The sequence below is a fragment of the Aphelocoma coerulescens genome, chromosome 2 (genome assembly GCF_041296385.1).
Source record: "Aphelocoma coerulescens isolate FSJ_1873_10779 chromosome 2, UR_Acoe_1.0, whole genome shotgun sequence".
Lineage (NCBI taxonomy): Eukaryota > Metazoa > Chordata > Aves > Passeriformes > Corvidae > Aphelocoma > Aphelocoma coerulescens.
Window position 1 is genome coordinate 168,528,220 of NC_091015.1, and position 15,054 is coordinate 168,543,273.

At 50.3% G+C, this 15,054-nt stretch overlaps 1 protein-coding gene across 4 annotated transcripts in view; it reads right to left on the minus strand.

Moving 5' to 3' along the window:
* Positions 1-12,832, minus strand: part of FAM83H (family with sequence similarity 83 member H) — a 25,100-nt gene extending 12,268 nt beyond the window's left edge. Inside the window, exons 1-2 of one of the 4 annotated variants that reach the window (XM_069005661.1) lie at positions 12,691-12,832; positions 11,125-12,601 (exon numbers count right to left, since the gene is read on the minus strand). The gene's annotated coding sequence lies outside the window, so the exon portion shown is untranslated. Of the gene's footprint in view, positions 1-6,990; positions 7,188-7,432; positions 7,491-11,124 lie in introns of those variants that run through there. The other 3 variants (XM_069005663.1, XM_069005666.1, XM_069005662.1) reach the window with 3 other exon arrangements.
* Positions 12,833-15,054: the final 2,222 nt, after the last annotated feature.

Below are 15,054 nucleotides of genomic sequence, written 5' to 3' on the forward strand. Positions count from 1 at the left end.
GGAAAGAAAAATTCCAGAAAGTAAATTAGGCAGCAAGGGGGGAAATCTACTTCTTCCCATTGCCGAGCCCTTAGGTCTTGGGAAAGTCACTATAAATAAAGTGCAAACAAACCATAGCCAGGGCAGCAATTGAGGTGTTCACACAGAGGCACTCCATGTCACTTGGGATGCCCGAAGGTACCTGGCCTGGCCTCCAGCAGCTGCTGAGAAGGCTGTGAGTCTCTGCAGGGCTGGTGTCACACCTGCTGTACTTTAGATGCCCAAAGGTACCTCGACTGGCCCCAAACCCCCAAGTTTCAGAACCAGGATTACTCCTCAAGGGTCAGTGACCAAATGCGTACATATAATGTGCCTATCTGCACCCCCTTACAGGTGATGGAAAATAAGTGAATAATATCCAAGAAATATGGGATAGGATTCATCTTCTAACAGACATGCTCATGTTTGGCCAAATATTCTCTTAATTTTTTTCCCAGACATTAACAAATCAGCCCGCTAAAGCCCCAGTGCTCAGACTTCAATTGTTTTAACTCTGAGATTCCCCCTTACCCTGTCACACAATCCATCCTACCAAGATCCTGCCTGGAACTGTCAATGCTTTATACTGGAATTTACCTAGAGGACGGGAGGCTACTTTGACAGGAGGATGAATCAGATATTGGGGACACACTCTTCCCTGTGAGGGTGGTGTGGCCCTGGCACAGGTTGCCCAGAGAAGCTGTGCCCCATCCCTGGCACTGTTCAAAGCCAGGCTGGATGGGGCTTGGAGCAACCTGGTCCAGTGGAAGGTGTCCATGTGGCAGGGAGGTGGAACTGGATGAGGTGTAAGGTCCCTTCCTACCCAAAACATTCCATGATTCCTTCCCAATATCCCATCTAAATCCTGCCCTTTGGCAGTGGGAAGCCATTCCCTCTTGTTCTGTCACTCCGGGCCCTTGTCCAAAGTCCCCCCCCCAGCTCTCCTGGAGCCCCTTCTGGCACTGGAAGGGGCTCTAAGGTGTCCCCGGAGCTTTCTCTTCTCCACGCTGAACACCCCCAGCTGTCCCAGCCTGTTTCCAGAGCAGCGGGGTTCCAGCCCACTCTTGTGTGTCACAGTGTCACTTCTTCACATATTCTAGAAGTCTGTTACCATTATTTGGCATTTCTTGCACTTCTCCGCTATCCTAAGTGATCATTCCATGAAATTATGTCCATAAATTTAGAAGTATCACCATTCATGATCAGAACCTTTAGAACCAAACCTGCAAACTTTAGTTCCTCCCCAGTAAATCCTTCTCCTAATACAATGGCTGGGACAAGGATGAGCAGAGACAGGTACATAGAATGGTGTGGAAAAAACCACAGAATCTCCTGAGTTGGAAGGGACACACAAGGACCATCAAGTCAAACTCCTGGCCCTGCACAGGAAGCCCCAAGAATCCCACAGAAAGAAGGCGGTATGAGTACTGTTGGCACTCTCCCTTGCACGCTAATCTGGGCTGGTGGTTGGGTTTTGCAGGAGGAAGCTGCAGGAGAACAGAAGGCAGCTCTGTGGCTGTTTGCAGTAACTCCTCCCATGCTCGGGGGCAGTGGATAAAGGAGAGCACGAAGCAGCTTGTCAGAAACTTAACAAGTGGTAGATGAAGGCCGATAGAATGGGCTGATGAGAAGCAGGATTCAGTTCTCCTCCACCCGTCTGCCTGGGCTGTGCCAAACACACTGCACTGTCTGCTGCTGCGCCAGTGCACAGGGAGTCCGAAAGGAGTCACTCCCCTCCTTGGCAAAAAAAACATCAGGAGAGGAACAGGTGGAAAGGAAGGAAAGGAAGGAGCATGCAGGTCTCAGCCATCCCTGTGCTATGATCAAGAGGGGGTGAGGAGGGAGTCTCCAAGGGAAATTCCCTTTGGCTTGGCCTGAGATCTGCCTCTGTTCCCACTGGTATAAACGGAAGTGGACTTTACTGGCTGTGATACCTGTCACACATTCAGTTTTGTGATTCCCAAAAGCTGTCAGACCCCCTTAATAAAGGGAAAAGTTAGATGTGATCACAGCCTGCAGATTCCTCCACACAGAAGAACATTCAACCATATGGAATATTTAATGTAAGGAAAAGTGGCTGACAGATAAAGCTGGGGTAAAAAACTGTCCCTTTACCTCTGGATTCACTGTAAGAGCAGAAACCGGGAAAAGCACAAACCTGTTGACTTGGGCAGCAGTTGGTGCCTGCCCATATTATGTTCCATTTCAATAGACTTTTACAGGTTTTTTCCTAACAGAGCAGCAGGAAATCACAGTTTCAGCCATGCTGTGATCACCACAAAGCCCTACAGATTAAAATAAATAAATGAAAGGACCTGCTTTTCCCCAGAGCCTTTGTGCCAGGTGTGAATCAAGGGCGCTGGACTGTGTTTGCCCAGTCTAAGCAAAAGGGAACCAGCTCAGTGTTACCTTTCTCTCTCATCTGCTGTGCCTGGTGCCAGCCCCACTGATGCCTCAGCACCTGGGGCTGGCTCCATCTGCCTCCCTGGTGCTGACTCCAGTGCTTGTTGTTACGTGTTCTGCCTGCACAGCCAGTTCCCAGGCTGCCTCGCTCAGGTGATCCTTCCCTGGCTGGACCTGCTCCGCTGCTTTGGGACACTCCCAGGAGCTGAGGCTGCCGAAGGCCTGTAGGCACCGAGGAAGAAACTACCTGGGAGGAAGCAGGGCTGGATCCCTGAGTCTGGAAAAGGCTGGGAAGACCTGATCTGTTCCCCAGACCCCTTATGTGCAAGTATAGGCACAAGTTCCTGGGCTTAACCACCTCATCTTTTCACTGCCCTGGATACCACCAAGAAAGGAAAGGCAGCACAGACTATTCTTTAGCCCACACTCAGCACAGCCAGCCACAAACCCCTCTGTGCTATCAACACTTGAAGGACTTCCAAACCATGGGCAAGAAACGAATCAAAGCAATTTTGATCCCTGTGACAGGCCCCACCTGGCCCGTACACTACATTCAGCGGTATCACTAACATCTCTTAGGGTGAGCTGTGAAAAAAATTAATGTTTCCAAAATGTCTCAATACATGAACTTTACAAATCAATTATTTAAAAGAAAATATTTGCCCTAAAAAAAATAGGAAAGATCCTATGCAAACAGACTGCTGATGTTCTGGGAGGGTTGGGTTTAGGAAAGGACAGCAATGCCTGAGGGAAAATGACTGGAGTAGACATGGTGACAATGAGACATGGAAAGTGTTAGTTTGCTCTCAAGAAAATGTTGTACTTGGTAAATGATCTGGGAAGGGACCTGTCTCCTGGAATATGGTTTAAGGTGTGGGGTTTTTAATTCTGCACTGTGTGATGGAAGGACAAGCCAGTGCCTTCTGATCTTGCTGCAGAGGAAGAACCTGTATGAACAGCAGGACATGCTTGTCCTCTCCAGAAGCCGCTCCTGCATGTGCTCATTTTCCATCCTAAGGGTTGGACTTCTCCTGAAAAAGATCCCTCTGGTTAAGGCCTCTTACTTGCCAGTCTCACAGTGGTGCAGCATATGTAGTTTTGAAGTGTAGCCCAGAATTTCCTACTTTGGCCACAACACATGGCCATGGAATCATACAGGAGCTGGAGCCAAGAGGAAGCTGCACAGACAAGCTGTGACTGCCCCAGCCCTGGTAGTGGCCAAGGCGTTGGACGGGGCTTGGAGCAACCTGGTCTAGTGGAAGGTGTCCCTGCCCATGGCAGGGGGTGGGACGAAATGGTCTTGAAGGTCCCTTCCAACCCAAACCATTCTGTGACTGTGTGATAATGGATGCTGGACACCTTCCCATGAACTGCTCTGCTCACACACAGCTCAGGCACGTTCCTCAGACCAGGACAGTGAAATGTGGTCAATGACCTGGATTAGACTCTTTTTTAGCAACGACTGCCTCTGCCAAGTCCTTTTTTTTTTTTCTCCTCTTTCCATTCTCCTCTCTGCATTTCCTGCTGAATCTTACTATGTTCTCCTTCTCAATGTCCTCTTCAGGCAGTAGGCTCAAAGCCTGCGTTACTGTCAAAATTTCTGGCTGGAATTTGTTATTCCTGTTACAGTACCATATAATGCCCCTAGACCTTCTCCTTTGGTCATCTGACCAGCTGATCACTCCATGTTAATCATCTGAGTGAATGTCACCCCATTTTTTAGTCTGGACAGTCTTATATAGATCTCAGTCATCATGAAAAAAAAAGACATTATGTCTGCCTGCTGCAGTCTGGGAGTTTCACTTCAGAAGTTTTGGCCATCACATGAGAAATTGCTTCAATTAATCAATTATTCACTGAGCTTCTGGAGATCGCAGCTGCGCTTCCCATGTTCATACCTGTGGCAGCTGACCCTGATAAGTGGCTCCATGAACTCCTTCTGTGTCTCAGGTGAATAGTGAAAGCCCTGAACACTATGGGCTTGTAGTAGAGTGGAACTGAAAGCCTGGTCTGCACCTCTAATACCCACTGGACTCTCACTCATCTCTGCTTACTAGGGCAAAGGATCCCACAGAACATTATTTGCTGGAGAATCAGGAAAGTGGCCAGACATTCGGAATATCCAGGGGATCTTTCTGCAGGCCAGAGGAAGGGAAAAGTGGCAGAAGAATTACATGTTGTAATTTTCTTTGTGAAGTGGTTACTGAGACACCTGTCAACGTGTCCCAGAGTGGCAGCATGTGAACATGTCAGCCTTAACTGTCCCGTGCAACAAGGGTACAGAACGGACAGGGAAATCTGAGCTGTGGGGAGTCACCAGCACAAAACCTGATGTTTACAGCAGCTGGAAATGAAATGTCATCCTGCATGCAAAAGGTGTCTCTTAGAGAGCAGATTATCTGAATAATCATGCAATCCTTTGGGTTGGAAAAGCCCTCTGAGACCCTTGAGTCCAACTGCTCTCCCAGCACTGCCAAGGCCACCACTAACCCATATCCCCAAGTGCCACAACAACAATAGCAATGCTCATGCCACATTCACTGTCCTTCAGCCAATCTCTTTCCCTGGGTTTTTTTCAAAAGGTAGCAAGTATAAGGAAGTCTAAAACAGAGAACTTAAAAAAAAAAGGACAGTGTAAGGTCTAATTTGGAGAAGGAGAACCATGTGCTGCCCTTGACTTTTACTTCACACACACAGATTATAGAATGCACTCACCCATCTCCTCTTACTCATTAAGACTACAAAAATCCAGCATATGGGGCCTGATAAGCAGTCCAGATGTGTCCCATGTAACTGTAAAATGCAAAGAATTCCAATCCTGCAGGGTTTGGAGGTGAATTTCAATTGCCTGGAAAGTTGTGATTGCCAGAAAAATTATGTCTAGAACATGCATGAATCTGTCCTGAGCCACGACCCTACTCTGGCACAAGTATACAGACATTTCCACATCTATAGTATCTCAGAATCAGAGACCGGTTTGAGTTGGAAAGAACTTTCAAAGCCATCTGGTTTCACCCCCCTGCCACGGGCAGGGACATCTTCCAGGTAGGTTGCTCCTACCCCCATCCAGCCTGGCCTTGAACCTTCCAGGGATGGGGGAACAACAACTTTTTCCTCTAGCATGCAATTTCCCCTAAACTGTAAAAAGAGCAAGACTTTTTTTTCTCCCTCAGAATACTGCTACTGCCAGGTCACAGCAAATCCAACTCTCCTTTTACCCCTCAAATGCAACTGTAAAGCCCCTCAGGTAAATGGGAGTGAGACCAAAATGAAAACAACTTTCTCTCCCTAAACTGCAGCTCCCATGTGTCCATCTACTGGGCTTGGGACACACTGTGCTCTCCTGCCTCTTGATCCAGGGAGAGCCTATGCATAGGGAACTGGAAACTGGTGCTTGGTACTGCTGTCACTGTCACTGCTCTGGTTTGGGGTAGTTTGTTGCCACTGACCTAGTTTTGGCCTCTCTTGCAGCTAAGCTTATTGCAGCTTCCACAAATTAGATGTTTTCAGCAGCAGAAGGATGTGATCAGTACTTCTGCTCCTTCACAGGTACCTCTTCCGTTTCTAACTGTTCTAGGAGATGGAGAACCCAATCCTCAGGCCAGGCAAGATCCATAATTGACCCCTATTGACCTCGGGCAATTTTGAGTGAGCAACACGGAACCATCCCCTTCCTCTCCTCACACACACATCCTGAGGTCTGTCAGGCTCACACCTATGGAAAACTCAGCGAGTACCAGCACGTGTGCCTGTGCACGCCTGTCCACACACATCTGTCCATGCTCCTGCCTGTACGTGCATGACTGTGTCAGGGCTCGTGGGCCGTGTCAGCACTCGGCTGCACACCCAATCCATGTGAGTGGAATGCAGGGGCCTCGGGAGCTGCTTCCCAGCCCCTTGCCCACCGCAGACCTCGGCCCTCACAGCACGTCTGGGGTGACAACATCCCCTCTGTCCCAATCTCCTGACCACACATCCCTACAGCATTCCTGATCCAAAGAGGAGGCCAGCTTGGGCTCTGTTATGGGGAGCTCAGTCAAGCTGCAAGACTCTTCCCAAAGAATGAGGCTGACTTTTGGAATATCTGCTCCTTAGGGATTTCGCAAAGGGGACAGGACATAATTGTGTGAAGTGTTTGATAAGCAGTTTTGATCTAAGGACAGAAAGGTCCCTTCCTTTGCCATCCCCAACACATAGCTCGGACACTCCAGGTCCCTTCCCTCACCCTCTCCAGTCCCTGCTGCCGGAACTGGGACATTCTGGATCCCCTCCCTCATCATGCCCAATCCCTGCTGCCAGTGCTGGGACATTCTGGATCCCCCCTTGCCTCTCCCATCTCCTCCTGTCTCTCTCCCTTCTCCCCATCATGGCGCGACTGGAACCTCCTGCCACTGGAGCCTTCCCGCATAGAAGCAGCCATCTCCTGCCCGTGGACTGCCCGCAGAATTCCCTGTCCCAGACGTCAGGTGCTCAGCCCTGTGCAGAGGAGCAAAACAGGCCCTCCCCAGCCCTTGCCCTCCACCTCACGCAGCCATGCAGGTACCCAGGAGGTATCTGCCCTTCTCCTACCTTCCCAGGAAGCCGGGCAGGTGGTGGGCAGGTGGTGTGGGTCACTCTCTGGCTCAGGCGGCCATGCAGGTACCCACGAGATCCCCGCCCTTCTCTACCTTCCCAAGTGAGCTGGGGCAGGTGGTGGGTCACTCTCTGCTCACTTGGACGTGCCTGCAACCTGATTCACCTGGGAGCCAGGCGAGCGAGGCTCCACCCAGGGCAGAGCGGGGGTGAGTAAGAGCGAGAGAAAGGCAAACTCCGGAGAGCTGTTCCCTCCCCAGGCGTGCAGGGAGCCAGAGATAAGGGCTGCGCATTCCTGAGCCGCCGGAGGCCTCTCCCTTCCCGTCTGCCCCGAGCCTGTCAGACCAGCTCGGGACTGGGAGCGGGGCAGGGCAGGGCCCCAGCCCCTGTCCCGTCCTGGCCCTTGACATGGACCCCCACCACAGTCCCGGGCACAGACCTTGGCTCCCAGCCCCGGGGAAGGCCCCTGGGCGCTGGCCCTAGCTCGGTCGTAGCCCTGGGCTCCCAGGAAGGGGAATCTGGGCTCCTCCGGCACTTCTCATGGTCTGGGTCTGTTGGGGGCAGACGAGCAGTAGCTCCTGGGCAATGGCACCGTGGCAACAGGAGGGGCTGGGGACAGCGCCCTCTCCCCTGCGGCGGGACTGTGCCCCCCGCGTCCCTGGGAGTTCCGTGACAGGGGGTCTGAGGCCTATATCCGTGACCTCCTATCTACCCCGACCACTGTCCCCGCTCCCGGAGCCGGGGCCCCGCGGGCAGGGAAGGGTTAAGCGAGATTCCCCGCAGCCCCGGGCGTGGCAGCGCCTGTTCCACCTTTCATGTCCCGGCTCGTCCCGCCCGGCAGCCGCCGCCGCTGCGAGGGCCGGGCCGGCGCTGACTCAGGCGGGGGTGGGGGAGGCGCCACGTCAGGGAGGCGGGAGGGAGCGGGCGCCGGGGCTGAAGGGTCGCGGGGTGTGGGAGGGATGAGCCTGCCGAGCTGGGCACTGCTGAGGTACCTCCAGTCCGGGAGGCAAGTTTGGGCTCTTCACGAAAAGAAGGGTACTGAGAGGCTAGAGCGTGTCCAGAGAGGGGAAGAGAGCTGAGGAAGAGTCTGGAGCACCAGGAGCGGCTGAGGGAGTTGGGGGGCTCAGCCTGGAGAAAAGTGGGTTCAGGAGGGACCTTCTTGCTCTCTACAACTCCATAACAGGAGGGTAGAGCCAGGTGGGGGTCAAGTTCTGCTCCCAGGTAATAAATGGCAGGACGAGAGGTCATGGCCTGAAGCTGCACCAGAAGAGGTTTAGATAGGATATTTGGAAGACTCCTCCTGAAAAGGGCTGTCCAGCCCTGGTGCAGCTGCCCAGGGCAGTGGTGGAGTCCCCATCCCTGGGGAGAGATTTAACAGTGGTGTGAATGTGGCACTTGAGGATGTGGGTTAGTGGTGGTCTTGGGAGTGCTGGGGGAGCAGTTGGACTCAGTGATCATTGAATCATGGAGCAGTTTGGGTTGGACCTTACATCTCATCCAGTTCTACCTCCCTGCCATGGACACCTTCCACTGGACCAGGTTGCTCCAAGCTCCATCCAGCCTGGCCTTGAACACTGCTAGGGATGGGGCAGCCATAGCTTCTCTGGGCACCCTGTGCCAGGGCCTCCCCACCCTCTCAGGGAAGAATTTCTTCCCAACATCCCAACTAAACTCACCCTCTGGCAGTGGGAAGCCATTCCCTGCTGTCCTGTCACTCCAGGCCCTCATCTAAAGTCCAGATCTCTTGGAGCCCCTTCAGGCACTGGAATCGAGGTAACGATTCATCAGCTGCCTTACTTCCCTTCCTGTGGACAGAGCACTTCTGCTCTCTAATGGAATGTAGTGTTGTCTTTAATTGTTTACATTTTTGACATAATACCTTTTCTGTCATCAGTAAACTGCAAAGGATCTGTTTTGAGGCCCCAAAAATGATGACATTGCTGGTAGTGTCATGGTTATGAAATGGCTGTTTAAGGCAGGATTTATCAGACTGAACACTGGTGACTACTACAGAAGTGGCTGCATCAGCACCAGCCATCCCATGCTCATCCCATAGATCTTGGAATGGTGTTGCTATGTACATGGGGGCAATTCAGACCTTCCAGACCAAAAAGATTAACTGTAGCTGAACCCCACTGGATACAAGAGCTAAACCATCTATCTGATATCTCAGATATAAATTTATATATTGGCTAAGTAGTGCTCCTGGTCTGAAGCTGTGATTCAGAATGCGCTGAACCAATCCTGCCTGTAAGGAAAGCCAGTTTCAATATGAGTTAGGGGCTTTTCCCTGTATGATACTGAAATATGAATTGGTGAAATCCCTCAAAGTCAGGTCTAAACTGTTTCATTAGTTTTTCTACAAAGTTTTGGTATGTGGCTTTACAAACCTTTTATTCCTTAAGTAATGATGACTTCTAGTAAGAGTCTAGAATGAACTGTAAAGGAACTTAAAATCTATGTGAACTTTGGCTTTTAGATTCTATCAGCCAGCAAGGACCTGTGTGAGTTATTCCGAGATGTTATTACTTGAGGGAAATCCCAATGAAAACACATTGGCCTTCACAGAGCTTGTGGTCAGAACTATCCCCCCTACACTCTTGTTTCAGCCTTTATCTCACACCAATTTAATCTACTTCATTAAGTCTCATAACCTGTATTTGACTAAAGTGCTTCTCAGTAATTTAAATACAATTATCACCTTTCAATCTTCTTGTTATTAAACAGAAAACACTTAAAACCTCTCAATTTCTCTTTTCCCCATTACTTAAATGGTATCTGTGGACCTTTTCTGTTCCAGCTTTTCAAAACTAGCTTTCAAATCTGATTATTGAACAGGATGCTTTTACCTTCAGTTTCACTATTGCTGTATACACAAATACATCACCAACATTTTATTAGGTTTTTATTAGGGTTTGACTTCTCCTGAGCCACTTTCTGTTGCACTCCTGAGTGAATATTATCTGGAATTGCTGATTTTAAAGCCATTCCTAATGGAATAAAAAGGCCTGCACCCTTCCACTTGGGAATTAGTAATAACATTTTGCTGCTTTTCTATTCTGAATGTTGGCTGTGTTTATTTTCTTGTATTATTTCCAAGATAATACTGGTTACTTTAGAGAATGTTCTTTCATTGTAAATGCAATGTACATGTGTAAGTGGTGTTTGTTTGGTTTTCATGAATTACAATGTGTGTTTGCATTGTTACACCAGATTAGTGCAGTAATCTGGGTAATTACTGCTTGCCACCAGTATCTGACTCGGCTCCTTCTGCCAATGGCCCGCAAACAAGGGACACTCGTGTCCCAGATTGATGATGTCTGGATTAATGACATGGGGTAAAACAAAGAGTGTGAAATGAGTGTGAGACCTAATTTCAGATTGTGGCAGCTGCTTCTGCTGTGTCTACAACTCCTGGAGCCAGCAGAGCACGACAGTGAACCCCCCGAACAGGTGGGCAGCAGCAAGGAGAGCTTTGCTGCACTATTCTCCCCAGGAACCAACACAGCCTACATGTGCTGGCCAGGTCACACTGGGGTACTGCTCTAGCCCTCAGTTTTGGCAGTAGCCTGAACAGGAGCACTGCAAGGGGTCTCAGCAGTGATCAGGAGGGGATTGCACAAATTTGTGTCCTCAAGTGCCACAGAACTGAAAACACATGGGGATATGGTTTAGTGGTGAACATGGTGGTGGGACTGGGCCGGTGGTCGGTCTTGACGATCTTACAGGTCTTTTATGACCTTAATGATTCTGTGATTCCATTACTATAAAATTGAAATCATGGAAATCTGACCTGATGGGAGCTTGCCTTCTGGTAGGTTTAGATGGGATACTGGGAGGAAGCTCTTCCTTGTGAGGGTGGTGAGGTCCTGACGCAGGTTGTCCAGAGAATCTGTGGCTGCCCTATCCCTAGAGTGTCCAAGGCCAGACTGGACGGTGCTTGGAGCAACCTGGGATAGTGGAAGGCATCCCTGCCCATGGCAGGGGGTGGAACTGGATGGGCTTTGAGGTCCTTTCCCACCCAAAACATTCCATGATTCTGTGATTACCACACTTGGCCCCTGGCTCCATCCACCAAGGAGCCAGTGGCCCACTGTCATCACTGTCAGAATGCAAGGAACAGACACATACCTGCCCCAAGGGCGCCATGAACAGAGACAAGGTAATCTGGAGAACAGGAACTCGTTCTCGGAGTCGCTTCCTTAGCAGTGCAGATCCATGGGCTCTTTGATAATGGAGAAGGAGTTCAATCTTCCCCTTGACTCCACACTGGTGACTCATCCCAGCTGCCACTCTGGGTTTGATCTGTTCAGGCTCTGCATTTGTACATATCAGATTATCTGGGTTAAGTGCAGCTTTACTTTCGCCCTTTATCTGTCTGCTCTGAAGCTGTTTAACACGATCTGCCTGTTTTTATGCCAGCTCAGTATCAAGGAGTCCCAGGCACAGACTGGCACTGAGCTGATTTTTTCTGCAGTGACCACAGGCTCGGTCACTCAGCTCACAAGTCCCTAATCCAATTCCCATCCCCTGCTGTGCTGACAGAATAGGAAGAGTGTCTTCAGTGGTTGCATGAGTCATTTCCCTCTAGTTCTTCACAGTAACTTTTTATTGTAAAGAACTGTGGAGAAATCTCACATTATTCTAACAAGCAGAACCGACATCTGAATGGAACTCTGGGAGTGGGAACAGGAATGTGGTCTTGCACAGTTTCACTGTTAGAAGTTGTTTGCTTTTTTAAGGAAAGATGCCTTCAATTAATGGGGCTGATGGGGAATAAGCTGCGAAGAATCAATGTTACATTTATACAGCAGCACTGTTTGGGTACCAGGGCATGAAGTTGTTGTGAAGGTTTGCTGGTTTTTTTCTTTACCAGTGTTCAGCCCTGATGGTCATCCTTTCCTTCTGGGGAAAAACCCAGGAGTGACCTAAGGAAGGAAGGTCCCTGGGATCAGGTCACCTGGCCTTAACCTCTGACCACATCAGAGAGTCCCCAGTGCAGACAGGGGGGATTCAGAACATACAGTATGACCTGATTAAGAGAAAATCCAGACCTGCTTGGCTGGGCCAGTAACACTCCCCCACAGGAACAAGGATATCGAGCCAGAGCTCATCCATCCACTGGCAGAGTCTCTATCAGTAGTCACAGGAGTCACATTTTAGTTTCTAGTCCAGACTCGTCGCAGTCTGTAACTTCCTTATGAGGGGACAAGGTGCAGACACTGATCTCTTCTCTGTGGTCACCAGTGACAAGATCCAAGGGAATGGCCTGAAGTTGTGTCAGGGGAGGGTTAAGTTGGATAGTAGAAAAAGGTTCTTCACCCAGAGTGCAGCTGGGCACCTGAACAGCCACGGCAGTGGCTACAGCACCAAGCCTGACAGAGTTCAAGAAGTGTTTGGACAATACTCTTTGGCACATGGTGTGAGTCTTGGGGATGGTCTGTGCCGTGTCAGGAGTTGGACTCGATGATCCTTACTGTGTCATTCTGTGATTCACACAAACTAGTAGTGTAGCATGTAGAGAAGGCAAACGAGATTTTGCAGTCAGGTGCACTGTGTGTCTCCTCTGTCCTCCCTGAAGAGAAACAGCCTCACTGCACAGCGGGTCCTAATTCAGAATGTTGGTTTAAGGTTATTAAATAGATGAGAATTCAGCACAACTGCAGGTTAATGGTTTCTGCAGGCAAAGAACTGCACCTTTGTACTGGTGGTGCGCAGCAGGGGCCCTGAGCCGGTCCCGGAGCTCCTGGGAACCGTTTGAATCTGCCCGCTCCAGGACTCTCCTCCCGCGATCCGCTCGCCGCCTCCCGTGCTCGGCCGACGCCCCGCCGCGCCTGGCACCGTCGCGCCACGAGCGCGTCACCTGTGGCGTCACTGAAGACCGTCACGTGACGGAGTCACCTGACCGGCGCGCGCCCTGGCCGTTCCCAGCGCGTCCCGGTCGGTTCCGCCCGCTCCGGGTCCCGCTCCAGGCCCGGCCCGTCCGCGCCGGCCCCGCCTGTCCCTGCCTGTCCCTGCACAACTAGGGCCCCGACCCGGTGCCACACACGCAGGTCATCGTTGTTCATTGTGCCCGCCTAGCCTTCAGGTCCCTCCGAACGGCGCCTCTGCCTTCCAGGGAGCTGCAGCTCCTCCTAATTCAGGATCATCCACCAGTTTGCTTACTAGACATGGATTCCTGCATCCAGACCACGAAGGCATTGAAGAGCTGGGCCTGAAATGGGCCCCGGGGCGGTGACGGCCATCGACTTCGTATCGCTCCGCGCACTGCGATCCCGAGCAGCTGCTGACACCGTGAAGGGTGCGTGCTCCGGCTGTGCCGTGGGCACCTTGTCCAGAAGGATCCTGGGAGAGACAGGGTCCAAAGCTGCGTTAAAATTAAAAAACCCATCTACTGGCTTCCCTCAGCCCCCTTGCTGGGTGAGCTCGTCGCACGAGGGATTGGAAGTGGTTAACAGCTGCTTGGGCAGTACTTGCCCTCTGCCCGGAGAAGCTGTGGCTGCCCCGTCCGTAGCAGTGTCCAAGGCCAGGTTGGACAGGGCAACCCGGTCCAGTGAACGGTGTCCCTGCTTATGGGAAGGGCATGGGATTGGGTGGTTTATAAAGTTGCTCCGACCCAAACCATTCCGTGATTCTATGAACTCATGCTGGGAAATGTCACACATTCCTGTCCCATTGCTCCCAAAAGAAGATTCTGTAGTTTTTAGGCTGCTTTGGCCAGCTAATGATTGCCTAGTCCTTTGGTTAATAAGATGCTCCTTTCCTGTGGTTATGATATGGATAAATTCATAACACTTGGGAATTGCTGAGATGAGGGCAACAATACAGGGAAACATCCATTTAGGAATTCATTGCCATGCCTGTGCCCTGGGAACGTCACTGCCCACTAAAGACCTTCTAAAACTTGTTTCTGTTTGGTCATTGGGTTTTTTGTCTTCGAAAACAAGCAAAATTAAATAACTTTGACTCCTGTAAATGTTTCTTCCATGGAAAATGGCTGGAGCTGCTTGCTTGTTCCTTCTTGTCCTCAGAGAGTGGAAAAATGGGTAATATGAAAAAAGACTGTGAAGTTGTGCCAGCCCAAACTTATTTGTGATAGCCTCATGTAGGGACCCCAGGTGGCACTTTGGCTGCACTGACGAGTAAATCCTTCTCAGCTGGATCTCCTGGAGTGCAGGAGTTACTCATACAGCAAAAACTGAGGGAATGAAGCAGCTGGGAGTCTTTTAAGATCGAGAACTTTTCTCCAGTGTCTGTTTTAAATTTACTGAGGTTTCTTTTAAAAAGTGGAGATCCTCTGGGAAAGGCTCAGTCAGTATCAAAGGAGCCTGTGTTCCATCTGTTTCCATCCCCACGGGTTGGGGTGAGAGTGAGGAACCACTTTGTAATTAAACCTAAGAAATGTCTTCTGATGGCAGCACTGGGACTGTCTTTGTGGACAGTTCAGGTGTCACCGTCACCAGGTGAGATGGCTGTCTCCTACCACTGTCTAGAGTATTTGCAGTGAGTGAATCATGGAATCATGATTCTCTGTTTCTCTGACTATTCCAGGATTCAAAAGTGGTGTCTTGTCTCAGTTAAGCTGTATTTGTAGTGTTTACTCTGAGGACGGGGAAGCAGTGAAGTTAACGGTCAATGCCAATTCATGTTTAGGTGGAGTTTGAGGGATTTTAGTTGCACGTGTAAAGCATGCGCAGGTTTTGCTTCATTAGTGTGTCTGAGGGCATAAAAGGTAATACATATTTGGAATTAATGAAGTACTACATTTGCAGTTAATGAAGGAAAATTCAGCTCCTGGAGGGTCATTCATAGAATCACAGAATCATGGAACCTGAGAATGATTTGGGTTGAAGGGACCTTCAAGACCATTCAGTCCATCCCCCTGCCATGGACAGTGACAACCTGACCTTGAAGACTTCCAGGGCTGAGGCAGCCACAACTTTGGGCAACCTGTGTCAGGGCCTCACCATCCTCACAGGGAATAATTTCTTCCTGATACCCCATCTAACCCTGCCCTCTGGGAGCGGGAAGCCATTCTCCTTGTCCTGCACTCCAGTCCCT